At 38.0% G+C, this 20,507-nt stretch overlaps 1 pseudogene; it reads left to right on the top strand.

Moving 5' to 3' along the window:
• Positions 1–2,295: 2,295 nt before the first annotated feature.
• LOC143661976 (nck-associated protein 1-like pseudogene) lies at positions 2,296–5,825 on the top strand (annotated as a pseudogene).
• Positions 5,826–20,507: the final 14,682 nt, after the last annotated feature.

Genomic DNA, 20,507 nt, shown 5'->3' with positions numbered 1-20,507 from the left:
TAAAAGCCCGACCAAAACAAAGGGCAACTGTGCCTCAAAACAAAATAGGGATGGTTTGTCAAATGAGAGAGTGAGGGAGGGCTGTGACCTAGGGAACAGGTTGGTTGGAAATACTTTTATTTCACAACTGCACACTCCCTATGCTTTAAGTCATATACAAATAACCAATATGTTGATACCTGTGCCAGTGGAAAGGTACACTGGTCCAGGTGATGGAAAGTCACGACCAATTAACCTAGCTTGTTAGGGGCAGGGTAGGGGGGTGGGGCTCTAGAGTCCTGACCCAAATGACAGAGTGGCAGCTGGGTAAGCCAATCAGATCCAGAGGGTGGCATAACCTTATGTCGAGCAAAAAACTTCCTTGGGTATAAGCACTATCAACAGTGCATGAATCTGAAATTGACAAAAGAGAATGTGATTCCTTCCTAGGTGTAGCTCACAAATACCTATAGAGTGAGCCTATGGGCATCACTTTTATAACCACATTGAAATTTAGGCAGGTGATGCTGAATGAGGGAAAGGGGTCAGAGCTAGGAGCAGATTGGGGGATAAAGGTATTACTCATTTTTGAATGAATGGCAGAGGAAACATTGCTTCTGATTTCAGTTTCTTTGTAATATATTTAGACTATTGGATAAGAGACTTACTTCCCTTTTTCTCTTCAAAATGAAAATGTTACTTGTGACCAAATAGTTTCAAAGCCAAAATTCAAGTGTAATAAATCAGTCAGAAAAGATCTTTGGTTGTGGACAGGGACACATAAATAGAAAGGAATGTATAAATAGAAAATAGACCCAAACAAAGAAAAAAGGCTAAAATAAATCATTCACTGAATTTCATTATGTTAAAACAAAAATAACTCTGGGGATAGCCTAGATCTAGGCTGAAGGAAAATTTTAGAATGCAGTAGGTAATGCCTGAGATTTCATGCCTGAAGATAAGACCAAACGCGTACTTTGAGAAATATCTTTATTAATGTGATGTGCCATGGGAGACATATTTAATCCTGTTTATTGGAGTCTTGACAGAACTGTTCAAAGGAGAAATGAGGAAAGCTGGGAGAAATCATAAATGGATCTAAGTGTGAGTTCTGCCATACTCTTCAACATTGTACTTGTAACATCTGCTCAAAACACTCAACATGCTCAATAAATGTGAGAAAAAAAGAGATAAAGGAAGGAAGGAAGTGAAGGAGGGAGGAAGAAAGAAAGGAAGGAGCTTAGTTATCTGAGAAGACAAAGGTAAGGCAAAAATGTCTGGTATTCAATTTCAGAAAAAATAATAGGGAATAGCAAGAATTTAAAAAGGGAATAGTGAAGAAATTAAAACTACTATAGGAAAAAATATGAAAAGTTCAGGAATATTTTTTTCCACTGGAGAAAAAGAAATATGGTCAGGTCCATAATTCAATAATTCTAATTGCTAAAGGATTAGGAGGAAGAACAGAAATTTAAATGACCCAAAACCTCATATTTCTGTAACCTTGCCTTTTCGTATTTTTTCACACTAATTAATGATAGAAGACATGAGAAAATAGTTATGTAAAAAGCATGCCCACCTTCTTGGGCTTTGTGGGGGCCATCTTAGAGAACAGAACGAGAGCTTAGAAATGAGTACTTGAGTAGGAAATGGAACTGTTTAGGGTGCCGGCTGGGAAGCAGCCGTTTTGTAGAAGTTGTCCACATAGCGAAGTAATTTAGACTCTGAGGAGAGAGTAGAGGACATAAAGGAGAAAAGCGGCAGAACCGCCCAAAACCAGTCACCAAAGGTTAAGTCTCTTTCACAGGACTGAGCAACAAATAGCTACTCACACCCTTTCTAATACTGGGATCCAAGATGTAAATTGTAAGCCAAAGTTTGTAAATCATCATAAGAATCATATTGGCAAGGCTTAAGGAACAACTTCTGATGCCAGTAGTTTCCTCTCTAAGCATCTGAGAGCCTTCACTTAGCTCCTCCAGGACACAATTCTGGGTTCTGGCTTGCTTAGCATCTCATGGGAAGGCACCTGGTGACATCTTTTGTGCTCTGCATCTCCAAACATCCAGGTCTGGGCATCTGCTCTATCAGCACGTCCTTACCAAAAATACTGCATATCCAGAAAGAGGAAGTCTCCCTGCTGAGTGTACAGAGAGGAAGCCCAAGAAATCTCTGAGGCCTGTGAGCTGAAGTGACTGCTTTCATTCATCAGCCAATGCAGAAGCGACAGGAAGATCAGCGCACCAACCAGGCTGGGTCCCTCCACCCAGAGGGTGTCACCACTGAACCTCAAGGAGTATCTGGGGCGATCAGGCATTGCTGACTGGGTGCTCCTCTCTCTCGGTGGCCATCATGTCTTTGACCTCTGCCTATCAGCATAAATTAGCAGAGAAACTCACTATCCTGAATGATAGAGGTCAGGGGGTTCTCATCCGTATGTATAACATCAAGAAGACTTGTTCAGACCCTAAATCGAAGCCACCTTTCTTACTGGAAAAGTCCATGGAATCATCTCTTAAGTACATCAACAAGAAATTTCCCAACATAGATGTTCGAAACAGCATGCAACATTTAGGACCTGTACATCGGGAAAAAGCTGAGATAATTAGATTCCTCACCAACTATTACCAGTCATTTGTGGGTGTCATGGAATTTCGGGATCATGTATATGAACTTCTCAACACCATTGATGCTTGCCAGTGCCATTTCGATATTAATCTCAACTTTGATTTCACTCAAAGTTACCTGGACTTGATTGTGACTTATACCTCTGTTATTTTACTTCTGTCACGGATTGAAGACCATCGGGTACTCATTGGCATGTACAACTGTGCTCATGAGATGCTGCATGGGCATAGTGACCCCAGTTTTGCTCGTCTGGGTCAGATGGTCTTGGAGTACGACCACCTTTTGAAGAAGCTGACAGAGGAGTTTGGGCCCCACACAAAGGCTGTCAGTGGGGCCCTCCTCTCTTTGTACTTCCTCTTTGTCAGAAGGAACCAGGGGACTGAGCAGTGGCGTAGCGCTCAGCTTCTGAGTCTCATCAGCACCCCTCCGGCCATGATTAACCCTGCCAGTTCAGACACGATGGCCTGTGAGTACTTGCCCATGGAAGTGGTGGAGCGTTGGATTATTGTTGGATTTCTTCTTTGTCATGGTTGCCTCAACTCCAATAGCCAGTGCCAGAAGCTGTGGAAGCTGTGTCTGCAGGGCTCCCTGTATATCACCCTCATCCGGGAGGATGTTCTACAGGTGCACAAAGTTACCGAGGACCTGTTCAGCAGTTTGAAAGGGTATGGCAAGCGAGTGGCAGACATAAAAGAAAGAAAGGAACATGTAATTGCAAACAGTGGCCAGTTTCACTGTCAAAGGCGGCAATTTCTGCGACTAGCAGTGAAGGAGCTGGAGATTGTGTTAACTGACGAACCAGGACTACTGGGTCCCAAGGCCCTTTTGGCTTTCATGGCCCTGTCTTTCATTCGTGATGAGGTCACCTGGCTCGTTCGTCACGCAGAAAACGTCACCAAGACCAAGACGCTTGAGGACTATGCTGACTCGAACATCGCAGAACTGCTTTTCTTGTTGGAGGAGATTTGAGCTTTGGTCCGAAGGCATGTCAAAGTGATACAGCAATACCACCTTCAGTACTTGTGCAGATTTGATGCTCTTGTGCTCAGTGACATCATTCAAAACCAGTCAGTTTGTCCTGAGGAAGAGTCCATCATCATGTCCTCATTCATCAGTACTCTCTCCTCTCTGAATCTCAAACAAGTTAATAATGGAGAGAAATTTGAATTCTCTGGATTGAGGCTAGACTGGTTCCACCTTCAGGCATATACCAGTGTGGCCAAGGCCCCCCTGCACCTGCATGAGAACCCTGACTTAGCCAAGGTGATGAACCTCATTGTCTTTCACTCCCGAATGCTGGACTCCATAGAGAACATGCTGGTGGAAACTTCTGACCTCTCTACCTTCTGCTTTCATCTCCGTACCTTTGAGAAAATGTTTGCTGTGACCCTGGAGGAACCTACGATGTTGCGTTACGCCATTGCCTTTCCTCTGATTTGTGCTCATTTTGAACACTGCACTCATGAGATGTGCCCAGAGGAGTATCCCCACCTGAAGAACCATGGCCTTCACCATTGCAATACCTTCCTGGAAGAGTTGGCCAAGCAGACTAGCAACTGTGTCCTGGAGATCTGTGCTGAACAGCAAAATCTGAGTGAGCAGCTTCTACCTAAGCATTGCGCCACTACTATCAGCAAGGCCAAGAATAAAAAAAACATGAAGCAGAGGCAGACTCCCAGAAAGGGAGAGCCTGAGAGGGACAAACCAGGAGCTGAGAGTCACCGGAAAAACCGCAGCATTGTCACCACCATGGACAAGCTACACCTAAATTTGACAGAATTGGCACTGAAGAATCACGTACACAGCTTCTCTGTGTTTGAACACACCATCTTCCCTTCTGAGTATCTTAGCAGCCACCTGGAAGCCAGACTCAACAGAGCCCTTGTATGGCTGGCCGGCTACAACCCTACAAACCAGGAGATCGTCCGGCCTTCTGAGCTGTTGGCAGGAGTCAAAGCATATATTGGTTTCATACAGTTGCTGGCCCAATTTTTGACCGCAGATATTACCAGGGTCATGCATAATGTCCTCCTGCAGCAGACCCAGCCACTGGACTCATCTGGGGAACAGACTATCACTACCCTCTACACAAAATGGTACTTAGAAAGTCTGCTTAGACAGGCAAGCAGTGGGACCATTGTCCTCTCTCCAGCCATGCGGGCCTTCATAAGCCTCCCTAGGGATGGGGAGCAGAACTTCAGTGCTGAGGAGTTCTCTGACATCTCAGAGATGTGAGCCTTGGCTGAACTCTTGGGACCATATGGCATGAAGTTCCTGAGTGAAAACCTGATGTGGCACGTGACCTCTCAGATTGTAGAGCTAAAGAAGTTGGTGGTGGAAAACATGGATGTACTTGTTCAGATCAGATCCAACTTTAGCAAGCCTGACTTGATGGCTTCCCTGCTGCCCCAACTGATGGGGGCTGAAAATGTGTTGAAGCGCATGACCATCATTGGAGTGATTCTCAGTTTTAGGGCCATGGCCCAAGAGGGACTTCGGGAGGTTTTTTCTTTCCACTGCCCATTCTTTATGGGTCCCATTGAGTGCCTGAAGGAATTTGTCACTCCAGATACAGACATCAAGGTGACCCTGAGTGTTTTTGAGCTGGCGTCTGCAGCCGGTGTGGGCTGTGACATTGACCCAGCCCTGGTGGCTGTCATTGCCAATCTGAAAGCTGATACTTCATCCCTTGAAGAAGAATATAAGGTGGCCTGCCTCCTTTTGATTTTTATTGCTGTTTCCCTTCCCCTCCTTGCCACTGATCCTTCTCCCTCTATAATATTGAGAAGGATGGTGACAACAATAATATTCACTGCTTGATCAAAGCCATCATCCAGGTGTCTGCTGCCCTCTTCATGCTCTACAATAAGAACACTGTCACGCACCTCAAGGAATTTCTAGTGGTTGCCTCTGTCTGCCTTTTGCAGCTGGGCCAGGAGACTGACAAGCTTAAAACCAGAAATCGGGAATCCATTTCTCTACTCATGCGCTTGGTTGTCAAGGAATCATCCTTCCTGACCTTGGACATCCTGGAGTCCTGCTTTCCTTATGTCCTGCTTCGAAATGCCTATCGGGAGGTTTCCCGGACCTTCCATCTGAACCGGGTGTCTGCCAGTACCCACTGAAGGGCTCTTTGGACCTACTTTAATCCACGTGTAGTGGAAGCTGTAGCCATATTCTCAAGGGGTGGGAATGGGGTGGGGCCACTGGGGAGAGGGTCAGGAGCCAGAGCTGATGAACAGACATGAGGAGGAATCATAGAGAAAAGTGGGGCAGGTTGAGGGAATTGAGGACAATTGATAGAAAAAATTAGAGGATCGAGGGCCATGTGTGTGAAGTTTTACATTGGAAATATCAGTGACATTAAAGTATGCTTGCTATCCAAAAAAAAAAAAAAAAAAAAAGCATGCCCAGGGGTCACTAGGCTATTTTTTAAAATAGGGTCACATTTTCTTTAACGCAAAATATATGAGTATTGCCCTCATCTGTTCCCTTAAGGATGTATTACTCTTCAAATATGCGTCCTTGGATATTTCTCAAGGACTCTGTGAGGCTAATTCCCAATGTTCTTTCACCCTGCATGGCCCACCCATGGTCAGGACACCCCTTCGTCCAATGCCTGTAGTTCTAGGAGTACCACTCCATTGCTCAGTCTACCAGAGACAGCTGTGGATAGACACCTTGTCTGCCTTCTCCTGTGATACCCTGCACAAAACTCAAAAGAGTCCTTTAATTAATTCTACTCAGTACACAGTCAAAAATTGTGATTACATTTAATTAAATAATGAGAGTTTTTTTTTTAAGGAAGGAAATACAGAAAGGTGATACAACTGCTATTAGATATGGGTACTTTCAGAGCTTAGAAGCTCTGGCATATGGAAACCCAGGTGGATTTGCTATATACTCTTAGGTATAGAAGGAGACGAAAAGGGCATGGCAATTTCTGGCACTTCTTGCATGGGTAGTAGTTGTTGTTTCATTCTGGAGGTTTTACTCTGAGTGGGGAGAGAACAATTCATATTTGTTAGGTAGTATTAAGTATTATCAGATATTGTCATACTTTAAAAATTATATAATCCATATATGTTCACACGAAACTTGCCAATGAATGTTCAGAACAGCATAATTTATAACTAGTTTGCACAAAATAAACTTGTTTGCAATTGTTTCAAAGAACCTGGAAATTCAGATACCATAAACTTTCTTTGCCTTTTTTTTTGTCTTGCCATGTGCTACATTATTTCTATAGAAATTATTTTTGTGATGGGCACAACAAAATGCCCATCAACTGATGAATGTATATGGTATATCTAAAAATGAAATTTTTTCAGCCATGAAAAGGATCAAAGTAAAGATACATATTTCAACACCAATGAAGTTTGAAAACATGATGCTAAGTACAAGAAGCTAGGCACATGTCATGTGGGAAACCCCGGTTCAATTCCCAGTCCATGCACTTCCCCAAAACACAAACAAACAAAAGTTCAACAAATGGTGCTGCAATAGTGGGATGCTTTCATTGAAAAATAATGAAATGTGACCCCGCCATACAGCATACAAAAAAATAGCTAGACACGAAAATGCCACATATTGTATGATTCCATTTACATTAAATGTCCAGAATAGGCAAATCCATAGAGATAGAAAGCAGATTAATGGTTTCCAAGGGATTGAGGAAGAAGAGGAAATGGGAATTATGGGGTTTCTTTTGGGGGTGATGGAAATGTTCTGTAATTAGATAGCTGTGATGGTTGTATAACCTCATACTAAAAACTCTGAAATATATTCTTTTATCTGCTTAAAAAGGCTAATTCTTGCATGCATTTTAAATCAATAAAAATAATATCTGAAAAAATAGGATGTAGTCCAACATTCATTACAAAAACGTGAAATAAATGTTATGACCATTTTACAATGATAAAACTTAATGTCCAGATAAATTAAATACCTTGTTCTTGAACATTTTACCAGGAAATGGAAGAGATTATTGCAAACTACCTTACTACCTTTATGCTGCAGTGTCTCATGAGAAAAATCTTAAGCCAAATCCAGTGACCTGCATCAATAATACATAATAAAGCTACCTTTAAATCTTTCCTACTGTGTTTTCCATCAATACTTTCATAATCCAAATTTATTTGGGACTGCCAAAGAATTGTTCCATGTTGGCTTCCATCATAATTTGTATCGTAATTCAACTCCTAAAGGATGGGCATCATATGTATCCCTCTTTATATTTCCAAGAGTGCAGATTTGAGGCATACTATATATTTTTTGTATGAAATAATTTTACTTTATATTGATAAGTATGCTGTTTGGCTGCTTTTAAGGGTTTAACTGTTGCTTTAAACCATTTGCTGTTATATGTTTTGTGTAACTAATATGCTTTTAAATATGTACAAGTCATATGCACTAACCAGATATGTCATGAGATTTCAAGAGCTAGCATTTTAATTTCATAACCTTTTGGTAAATAAAACAATCTGCATTCTTATAAATTACATTTGTGTTTTTGTTTTGTTTTCACGTAACAAATACATTTTCAATATGCAGATGATTTTGCTTAGATCTTCTGACATTCTGATTTGGAACATTCATTTGACCTTGGTAATATGTTCTTTCTCCTGTTTAGCTCTTTGTAGAATAGGATAACATTGAGTTCCCAGGAAGCAACGGTAATGTCAAAAATTACAGCCTCATAAAAGCTTTAATTCTCACCATAAAAATAATATATAAAGTAAGGAACTATGAGGGCGCCTCGCATATTGCAATGTCAGGTTTAGGAGCACTACCATAAAATTTATAATACCCATCCATTTGATAGTGGGTAAGAGTATAAGAAAGTGTTGCTTAAATATAGCTAGGTTATAAACAAGTGAATGCTTTAGGGAAAGAAAGTTTGGGGCCTGTATTGTGGTATAAATGAATGTGAAAGGCCTGACATTTCAATTCCTGTTTCCTTAAGACGCATCTCTAAAGATTAAGTTTTATAATCAAAACATGACAAGTGGAAATGACAAGGTATGGCATGCAGTATGGATATATGAGGGAGTGGAGGGCTGTAATTAAACAAAAACACACAAACGAAAGAGAGATAAATGAGTCCACCACATATTCAGCCAGAATGGCATAAACACTAATCCTCTGAACACGAGGAGCATATGCGAGCTCAGTGTGCTGCATGCTGCAGAATTAGCTCTGCTTGGCCAATGAAATGACTCAAATCCGAGGTTTTTCTGCAAGAACCTGATCTGCTAGACTCCCTTGCATGGCATCCCGAATCTGGCTGAAACTGAAATTGTGTTGAGATATGATCTCTGAGTTATTGGCACACAGGGCCAGGGTTTAAAAGCAGAAGGCACCAACATACTCAGGTAGGACACTTTTTGGTGAATTAAAATAGGCCCATCTTCTCCACAAGGTTGGAATAGCTGCTGCTCCCCGGTTCACTCAGGCTTCAGCTCTTTGCTTTCTAGCGCTTTATATTTAGCCAAATGTCTTTCTTGATTTTTTAAATGAAACATTTGGGCCGTAATTTAAAATCTGTTTCTGCCAGGGCAGTTATAAAACGTACAGCTTTGCTTTGGCTGGGTTAACTTCTACTGTGAGAGTTTTTTCTTCAATACCCATATTATTTAGTTTTCTTTAAGAACAACAAGGAGGGAAATTTTCTTGTCACCACACACATCCTCTATCTTATCTAATATTTCTAATGTTATTTTCCTGAAACCATCATTTTATTCATGTATCCTCTTTTCTATCACCAACTCCAAGCTGCAAGTAACTCAAATCCATGCTTCTCAGAGAACTCAGCACAATCTGTCCTGGTATACATATCATTGGCCAAAAAGAATCCAACAAGATAAAGTAAAACAAACAAAACAAAAACCTCATTTCCCTATTAAGTTTTGTGGGGCAAAGACTCATGACACAGTTCTGGTCAAAGAAACACTTGGAAATTTCCTGTCTATTTCTGGGAAAATTTTCATCATATCTGAGAGAGGCTCTCATAACTTTTCCTTGCACCCATAACCAAAAAAAAAAAATGAATCCTTCCACCATCAAACTGTAGAAATTGGATTACGTGTGGAAACTGGATTAAGGAGAAGCCCACAAAGTGGGTTCAGAGCAAAATAACACCATGAATTTGGTGCCCCGATGGTTTAAGCCACTGGATCAGTGAAACCTGAAGTCCCCTCTGGAGCTGTGTATTCTGCTATGTGAGTTAATTAATTTTCTGTATTTTAAAGCCAATTTGTATCTGACTTTGTGTCACTTGCCTCCTGAGTATACCACCTGATACACATATATTCATATTTATTTTCGGTAATTGTTATTTCTTATACTATTATATACGTACAAGATCACACTTATTATGTATAAAGATATTTTATTTTGAGTATTCATTTGATATGGATCCCTATGGCCGATTTTGCCCTATGATGTAGTATACGAGGAACCAGCTGCTTTATTCCAGGTTATTTTGCCACTGAGCGTGACACCATCATGTTCACCATCTCTAGCCTTATCATACTCCCATTGACTTAATATTTTTCACCACAAATATTTTTCAGTATTTTACAGAGCTGGGTTTATTACAAAATACTAAATGTTAGAAGATCACAGTGAATTACGGGCCTTACCTTCCAGGAGCTTGCAGTCTAGTGACAGATAGCTCTATAATTTTGCAAGGCTTTATGGCTTTGTTGATGACATACAATTTACTTATCCCTTGGACACCACAGAAACAGAAATCTTTTCAAAAGCCAAATGCAGTGAACCCCTGTGGTCAAATAAGCAAAGTATATTTACTCTAAATTCCATACTCTGCAAAGAAAACAAAAGAAATATGACCTTTATAGTCTATCAGAAGCACTCAGAGTTAGAGCCTCTTCTGGCAGGGCTGAGCAGTCCTTTGAATGCTGTTTTCCTCCCTGAGCTGGGATTTGGAGAGTCGTTCTCCCTGTGCACCTGGATGTAGGCTTAATACACTGCTGAGTTCTTGTTTTGCCCAGGAAGGCAGTCATGAGACACATGCCATAGCAAACACCTGCTCTCCAGCCATTTGAATATTTTTGAACACTGCAAAAATAGGCAAAGAGTAGGTACATATACAATCATTGCTGCAGATTTCTAATTTTCAAAGGAAAATTGCAGCTTTCATTATTGCTGTCTAAATTTAGATGAATGAGAGCAGAATCATCAAAGTAAGTTTTTGATGTTATGTGTGTATGAATAAAGAGCTTGCACCAGAAAATACGTTTGCCAGTTTTCTGCCTTTCTCTTATTCTAAAATGAATATTCCAGCAACATGGAGACTAAAGTATAACTTCTAAAACTACATAAATTATGTTTTTCCCCTGATGTGGTTTACTTAGGTATTTCATATCTAAGAAGTGAAATTAATGCTGAGGAATGAAAATAGTACTTAGTAACCTCTTCTGTTAAGTGGAGCTATTCTCATATGAACTTTGAGAAGCTTATGAAGGTTGTGGAAACTCTCCCAAGAAAAATAAATATGCAAGTAAAAAACCACATATGATTTTAGGGCATTATTGACTCCTGTATCTGTTTACTATCCTGATTTAAGTTAAATAAACGTACCTTCCTAGGAATATAAAAGAATAAGATGAAAGACACTTTTAAATATTATTCATGGAGAAATTTGGTTAAAGGTCTATCTAGCAAATAAAAATTCTTAGAGCAGAAAATATCTCTTTCCTTGTGCCTAATTAAGCATTTGCCTTGTGGTATAACCAAGTTTTTATTATATTGTGTATGCTTAGAAAAATCCAGCAGCTCACCTATCTTTCTCATGAAATTTAAACTATTTTAGATATTGTCTTGTGTATGTGTGTGTGTGTGTGCATAAATTAATGTAAATTTTATCCTTATTAAAGTAATTCAAATGTATTTTGGAGGTGTTATTAATTAATCCTACTTTTCTGGGTTGTGTTTGGTTACATATAACAGGACCCTAAATACAGTGGTTTAATGAAAAAAAAAAATGTCTTTCTTATCTTTTATAAAGTCCCGATATAGGCAGTCTAGAGCTGGCCCAATATTTACAGAACATCATCAGTATTTTAGCATCTTTCTTTCTGCTCAAATACCTTTGGGACACAACTCTCTTCTTAAAAGTTGTCTTTTAGTCACAACAAGGATGCAGTTGTTGGTTTGTCCTGAAGACAGAAAGAAGGACATGTGAAAAAGCAAACCTCAGTTTATATCTCATTGGCCAGATCTGTGTCACTGACAAAGCTGAGCTGGGGAAACATAATCTCGAAAGTAAGCACAGTGCTGCTCAAAATTGAGACTGTGATTCTTCTGGAAAAGATAAGAGGAAGAATGGATACCCAAGGCAACTTGCAGTGTCTGTGACATGTACTAAACTTTTCACTCGTTTATCCTTTTATTCAGATCTTAAGTACTTACTTTAGGATAGACTTTTCACTACATGGATGAATTCCTACACTTATACATCCTAAAATTGAAACTAATGAGTCTGTTTTTTCTAAGTCAATAATTAAAGAGTAACTTAGTTATAAAAGTAATGAAGAAAATGTAAAAGAAACCTAGTTTCAGAGGAAGTGGGAGAGAGTTCATCAGAGGACATTTCATTCAAGTAGATTTTGGCTGCAAAGAATGAGATGACAACTTCCCTGGAGGTCATTGTAATGTTTCCAGCTTTCATTCTGTGCTTCCTATCTGCCTGACTTTGTAGCTAAGGCTTTGCACTTATTGGCTTATTTAGCCCTCACAAAAGCTTTACAGATTAAAATTACAATTTTTCTAATTTTGAGATAAAGGAGCTGCTGTTCTGAGAAGTCAAGCCGTTTACTCAGGAACCATGAGCTATTAATATTTTGCTGGGATTTTAACTCAGTCATCTCTAATACCAAGACCCACACTCTTTCCCATTATACAGTATTAAACTGTTTGTAGGCAAAAATGTAGATGCATAAAGCTACTTTTGAGGTGTGGAGAATTACAAGCAGTGCAGCGTTGCTGAGAATAAGTTGACTCGAAGTCTCAAGAGAGATGTTTAGAGAGAGACCCAGCATGAGCAAGGTCACTTAATAACTTAATTCAGGAGAAGCCATTAGAGGATTTAAGCAGGGGTATGGCACTGAGCAGTACCTCTCAAACTTTAATGTACATACAAATCACTCAGGGGCTTATTAAAATTCAGACTCAGATTCAGGAGTTCTAGAGTAAGACATTTCTAAAAAGCTCTGAGATGTTGAATGCTGCTGGCCTCCCGATCACACCTTGAGTAGCAAGCTCATTAAGCACTCAAGTTTTTGGAGAGTTGAATTAAGGGGATGCATTGGAAGCGCAAAACATTATTGTTGAAAGACGGGGGTGAGCCTAGAGTGAAGTGTCCTAGCTCATGAAGTGCTGCGGAGGCACTGCAATGCTATGGAGTGGAGAAAGGAGGAAATCAGTTACAAAAACTGCAATCCCTGTAAATATGAGTTGTGGAATATAAAGATGAAAGAGACTTTGGCTCGTTAGAGGAAATCGAGGATAACAAGTAATAAATGAATCACACTTCCTTTTCCAGGAATGGTACAAGATGCACTGATGTGAAAACTTTGAAGAAATCGAACAGGAATAGTGAATTCCCCATTGTCCTATGTAGTCTGTAGTTACTTTAGAAGAAGATAAGGAGTGTTTAGGTTCATTTATAACAACATGTTTGCTATTGTGAGTAGTACTATACTCATATCAACTGTAAAATACATGTTTTTACCACTACTGTTTAGAACAGACTGAAGGAATTCTAAAGACAATATGCACCTAAATTTTCATTGAGTAGATGATAAATATCATAGCTAATGTGGAATGGCTGGGAGACTTTCTGGTAGGACAAATATAAAAGTGTTAATTGTAAACTAGCTTATAGAAGTGTAAATTTGATGGCAGAATAAATGGAAATACATAAAACACAGCCAGTTATAAAAAATATTTTGCTGTGAGTAAAGTGATGAAGGTGAAATAGAGTTGAAAACAAGAGCATAAACGGTTTCTTGGCCAATATGTGTGCTATGTTGCTCTTTTTGCTTATGCCAAATTTACAGTTTAATGAAGAGAAAATAATACAAATGCTTCAAGTAGTGCAATTTGGCTCTAGCATACTCATAACTTCTTTTAATTAAAATATAAGCAGTCTAAAGCCAGAATTTTCTTTTTCAAAAGGATCCATATATACATACATTCCCTCCTTCAGAAAATATTTATTGTGTCTACTATCCTCAGATACTCTTAAAGGAGCAGTCTTTGCAATGGTAAAATGACTGCATAGGGCTCTGCTTTCATGTTACTTGTATTACAGTGTCAAGAGATAGAAAATAGAAAAGTTGAGATATGTGAAAGGATGATTTCAGATAACAGTAAAGAAATAAAACAGGGAATTTGATAGAAAATAGCTATTGCAAGGATCTATATTAGATTGGGTGGTAAGAAAAATCTTCTTTGAAAATGGCCATTTCAAGAGAGATCTTAATGATTTAAACACCTCTACTGATACATCTAATGGAAGGGTGTGTCATGCAGAAGAAATGGTTAACCCATGGACCCTGAAATTGGAAAAAATCTTTGTATAATCAGGAGGAAGAAAGAAAGTAATAGGACTGGGACAATTGAGCTGGCAGTAAAGGCACTAGAAGAGAGGAGTGAAGATGCAGTCACTAAATCACAAGAGGACCATGTAGATTAGGGCACCAAGTTTAGACTCAATCTTAATGTGCTGGCAAGCAAGTGACAGATTCAAGTAGGAAAAAAAGAATGTCCTGATCTGTATTTTTAAAACATCACTCTGGCTCTTGGGACAGAATAGTTGAAGGAGGGTGAGTAAGAATGGAAGAATAGAAGCTTTCAAATAATTTAGAGTGAACTCAAGAAATCTGCGGTGGTTGAGTTGAGGATAAATGCCTATTAGATATGGAAGGGAAGATGTCTACTGGGCCACTGTAATTTAGGTGAGTCATTCATAGTTCAATATTTGAGAAACAGATGGCTTGTAAATAGCTTTTAAAGTCATTGGGGGCTCAAATAGAGAAAAAGTGAAGAAAAAGTCTGAAAATGAAGGGAAGTGAAGAGGAGAAAATCCCCACTGTGTAATCACACAAAATGAAAAAGGACATGATTCAAAAGGCATAACTCAGCACACATGTAGATGGCTGCTGAGTTACAAAGAAGATGAAGCAGTGGTTATTGGATTTGGCCGTATAGAGTGACTGGGAACCCACATTTAGAGTAGTTAGAACTGTAGGGATGGAAGGCCCAAGGGAATGAATTGAAGGAAAATGTGTGTTGAGTAAATTTCCTTAATTTTTCAGGAAAGTTTTGTAGCAAAGGAAATGATAAAATTTATATGGTAGCTGGAGTGGCATATAGGACTGAAGGGACTTGTACTCCATATGAGTGATAACAAAGCTTTTCCCAAGAGGTTTTAATAAACCCTTGAATGAGAGCTAATGAAAGTCAAAATTTTGGTCTCAGAGCTTTCACTTCAAGAAATACTCTTTTTTAATGCAATTTTATTGAAATATATTCATGTACTGTATAATTTATCCAAAATATACAATCAATGGCTCCCAGTATCATCACATATATCCCATAACCTTTATATCCCCATATATTTACTTATGTATTTATGTTTATGTTTTTATTTTATTACTAATCTGGCCATATACTCGACAAAGGGCATGTCAGTCACAAGGTTTTCAAATATCACACGGTCACACTGTAAAAGCTATTTAGTTATGCAACCCTCCTCAAGAATCAAGGCTACTGGATTATATTTCAACTGTTTCAGGTCTTTGTTTCTGACTATTTTAATACACTAGAAACTAAAAAGGAATATTGTATAATGTGTAAGACTAACCTCTAGAATGATCTGTTGACTCTATTTGAAATATCTTAGCCACCAAAGCTTAATTTTGTTTCATTCTTTCCCTCCTTTTGTCAAGAAGGCTTTCTCAATCCTATGGTGACAGGGCCAGGCTCACCCTTGAGAGTCATTTCCCATGTTGCCTGGAAACTTTTACCCCTGGGAGTCATGCGCCATGTAGGAGGGAGGGTAGTGAGTTTATATGCAGAGTTGGCTTAGAGAGAGAGAGGGAGGCCACATCTGAGCAACAAAAGAAGTTCTCTGGGAGTGACACTTGGGCATAATTATAAGTAGGCTTAGCTTCTCCTTTGAGGGAATAAGTTTCATAAGGGCAAGCTCCAAGATCAGTGGCTTGGCTTATTAAATTGAGAGTTCCTTTATATCTGAGAGAATATCAGGAATTTTCCAGTTAGGGAAGTTTAATATTTTCTTATTTTGGCTCAGATCCCAAAGGGGACTTTTCAAAACTTTTTTTTTCTTCCCCAAATACCCTGCAGTGTATCAGGGTATTACATTAACCTGTACAGAATAATAAGATCTCCTTCCCTACTCCAATTTCTATGTAATTATACCATTTAAATAAACTAACCATACAAGTGAAATTAGATAGAGTGCTACAGAAAATATAAATGTTGTATCAAATAAACATCTCTTCCTTTGGTCTCCCACAGACTTTGAAGTTTTAAAATATAGTCAGTATCATCCTTTACCTTGTATTCTGATTTACTTTAGTCTTAAAGAAGTCTGTTTCATTCATATCTCTAATTGAAGTCTGATCTTTTTCAACTTCTTTAACAGTTGCTCTATGGAGTAAGTTGACATTCAGAGCACAGAACTCAAATGCTGTGTCTCAGATGTCATATATATACCCCAAATTCCAGGGAACTACCAGCTCAGTATCTCAAAATTTAGAAGGAACAGTTAAAACTGAGTAACAGATGTGACTCCTGTAAGAGCTTACAATCTAGGAACCTTTACAACAAACCTTATTGAACACTGTACTCTAATTGTCAATTGCCCAATTTCTGGCCACATTGTATCCCCTAATAACCTATGTTCTCAAATTCAGTTCTCAAGAGTTTGCACATTATAGTTAGTCTGTATTCAGGTGGCCTTGCAATATTTGTCCCTTTGTTTCTGGCTCATTTCATTCAACATAATGTCCTCAAGGTTGATTCACCTAGATGTATGCTTCACAACTTCATTTCTTCTTGCAGCTGTTCAATATTCCCTCATACGTATACACCATAGTTTGTCTTTCCGTTCATCAGCTGACATACCCCTAGGCCACCCTCTTCCATTGCAAATTGTGAAATCTGCTGTCATAAACACCGGTGTGCAAGTGCCCATTTGTGTTCCTGCCTTCAGTTCTTCCAAGTATATACCAAAAAAAACGGGTTGCCTTATACTTAGCCTCCTGTGGAGCCACCTCACTGCCTCCAGAGGGGCTGCACTGACCAACTTCTTATGTACAGTGAATAGGTATGTCTCTCTCTCCACATCTTCTTCAGCACTTGTATTTTTCTTTTCCTTTTTTAAAAGTTATTCACACATCAACTCAAACCATCATACGTAAACAATCAGTGGTTTCTGGTATAATCACATAGTTAGGCATTCACCACCACATTCTATATGAGAACATTTACATTTCTTCCACAAAGAAAGAAGAGGGAAAAATATAAAATATATAAAGAATAAAAAAATAAACAACAAGAATTTCGTACCCCTCCCTTGTATCCCCTGTTATTGACATTTAGCTTTGGTATAGTGCCTTTGTTACTATTAATGAAAGAACATTACAATGTTACTGTTAACTACAGCTCTAGTTTGCATTAATCATTTTTTTTCCATTATACCACCCTATTTCCAACACCTTGCAATGTTAACATTCATTTGTTTTCTCGCATGCAAAAACTGTATTTCATTTCTAAAAATATTTTTAATTTGTCCTCAACATGTGTATCAACAAAAATAAAATATATTAGTAAGAAATATTTATTGATATTTTGTGTCACTTATTGGAGGTACCAAAAATAGTGTATAAATATATGATGAGATTTAATATCTATGTAAATACATATTTAAATCCTTGCGACATTAGATTTTTTTCCCCTAGACTTTCTTACTTTTCGGCATCCCTTTAGTCTGGACATAATATGTTAATTTATTGATATTTCAGAGCTGTATTTCTGAATGTATCATTTGCTTAAATGAGCAGAGAATCTTCTCACTGGAAGGAATCTAGTAAGATAATTCTGGGGAGCAATATACCTAAGGCTTTCTGGATGAAGATTTTTTCCTATGTTTTCAAAGTTCTTCAAAAGGAAATTCCAAACTCTAATGAAAATCTGCCTGAACACAAATAAATATTTAAAAGATTTTTTTTAATCATACAATCCCTGTCCCGTTGTCATATAATAAACTTATTTTAAAAGAAGTGCAATCCAACGATGTGATCTTAACTAGTTCATACATATGTAAAACCATTTCTTTCCTCAAAAACAATTTGCTGAAATCAAAGCATACTTAGGATCTTAATATTTCAGACAAGTTTTGATCAATGTTTAGGTTGTTCAACATATACTTTGGTAAGTTCTGTATTGGACCAAATACCTCTTGAATCTTCATGGCTGAATCCAGAGTTTCCACTTAGGTGACATTATTTTTCATAAAACCTCATGTCCTCATGTTCTATGCCATGTATCTGTCTCATTGCCCTCCCAGGGTTATTAATATTTAAACAACAAACAAAGCCAAATATACTCTAATAGAGAGCATGTAGGCATTAGCTAGGAAACAAGGTGGCTATTTGGAAAGTACATAGAGCCATCTATGATCTTGAAATATAACTGTTTTACAGGCAAAAAATTGTGTTTTTTTGAAATGTGAGTTCTATAAGTAATCCCCTAATGGGGCAGCAGAAATGACAAATTGTATAGAGCATCATTTCCTCCATTTATGTCATTATGTATATAAACTATGGCCATACCATTCTACTCTAATTTATTGGAAATACAGATAATGATATTTGAGTCCATTATATACTTTAAGCCTACAAAAATACCATTTTACTGTAAAGAGTATATAAGGTTATTGTTCTTAAAAGGTTTTATTTTATTGTTTTTTTTAGGTAATGTTAGTAGAACAGATTGTTGATAACCTGCCAACTGTCCAAGATGGACAAAGCAAAGCTCCTCTTTCTTTGAAGATTGCATTTCATGGTTAAATCAGACAAAGGGTCAGCTAAAAATTTAAATACAGCACCTAGATTACTCATATTTTTCCAGCAGCCTACTTGTTATTATGCCCATATTTGAATATGTTACACTGGCTTTCAATTATACAATTTGAGGGAACTGCATTCTGCTTTTAATTTTTAATGCTTAACTCCCGTGGATTTCAGCATGGGATGTGTGGGTAGCAAAGTGTCAGAGTATACTGACTTTAAGAGGGCACTTACAATTTTATAAGGCTGTAAATGACATAAAGTTTTCGTATGTGGATATTTCACTGCATGTTACATTATTAAAGGTATACCAGCTTGGTTTTCCATCTCAGAGCTCTGTGGCAATAAGGGGAAGTTTTTTGCTCTTTTCCTTTTGACACAATTGAAACTGTTAACCCTTGAGTGAAGTGAATTTTAATGTTTCATTTTTTATTAACACTAGTAATGATTACTCCAGATGTTGGAATGACAGGTGAACTAGATGCTCTCTTATAAGATGGCTTGTGATAGTTTACATTTTGTGCACCCAGTGGGACTCCACTGTCCTTGGGCATTTCAGTAAGAGGGTGTTTTTATTTTATTCTCAAAACTATTCCAATGACAACCAAAACACATGCAAAGACACTGCTATGAATTTGAAGCTTTGACTGTATTTTTGGTTTGTTAATATATCAAGAATATGGGAATAGGAATCAAAGCACATAAGGAATAAAACCTATTGTTTAGAATATTTGTCAGACATTTGGAGTATAATATCTGTTTTATAAATTTGCAACACTTTTGTTTTTGCCTATAATATGAGAAAGTGATTAATTCAACTAATATTTTATGAATTCGATAAATAAGTATCTGGTGGATGCCAGACACTGTACTAGGAATTATGAGGTGATGCCAAGCCATATGAACACTTCTCCTTAAGAAATGTATGGAAAGAAAGACATATATAAACTATAATAAAATTCATAAAATGTCATATAAGAACAATACCAATAAAACATTATTAAAATTTTAGAAGAGAGAGAGAGGTCCCTTCTGGCTAAAGTTATCTGAAGATAATGTTATGAAAACAAAGGCATGAACATAGGGGAACATATGTTATCTTGGGGAACAGAAAGGAATCCATCATGCAACATGTTACTCTGCAAGTGTGTAAAAGGAAGTAGCAAGAGATAAACCTGAAAAAGCAAGTGGGAAATGGATTATGAAGGACTATTTATTTTGTGAACTGAAATATAATGAACCCTGTAGGAAATAAAAATCCATGAACTGGCCTCAGGTGGTATAATATAATTGTATCAGTACTTTATGAATATTAATCCCCACCATTTGCAATGAGTTTAATGAGGGTGAAGAGAGAGAAGAGATTAGAAGACCTGACACAAATATTTCCATATCTTAATTTAGGCCGAACGGGAGTCTGATCCAGCAAAGTGGTTGAAGGATGAAGAAAGACAAGGATTTGAAGATTTGAGATAGATCATAGTAGGAGAATGTGCAGAAAGAACTTCACACCTTAATGCCAGTGAATAACAAGAAAGAAGAAATAATTACGCTAGGGGATGGAGGACAATGGCAGAACAATTGGATGACAACTCAAAGGGAAGCAACAGCAGATGTAGAGGAATAATGAATAATTAGGACCCTGGTAGAACATCTAGATAGTGATAAATGATAAGCAATTCTAAAAGCTGGCCTGAATTCAGGGATAGATATTGGTTTTGAGTATACTGAATAATATGAAGACAATGGTTTGAAGCCACACAAGTGGATGAAATC

The sequence above is a fragment of the Tamandua tetradactyla genome, chromosome 18 (assembly GCF_023851605.1).
Source record: "Tamandua tetradactyla isolate mTamTet1 chromosome 18, mTamTet1.pri, whole genome shotgun sequence".
NCBI lineage: Eukaryota > Metazoa > Chordata > Mammalia > Pilosa > Myrmecophagidae > Tamandua > Tamandua tetradactyla.
Note: the sequence above shows the minus strand (reverse complement) of the source record. Positions and strands in the feature narration are given on the sequence as shown.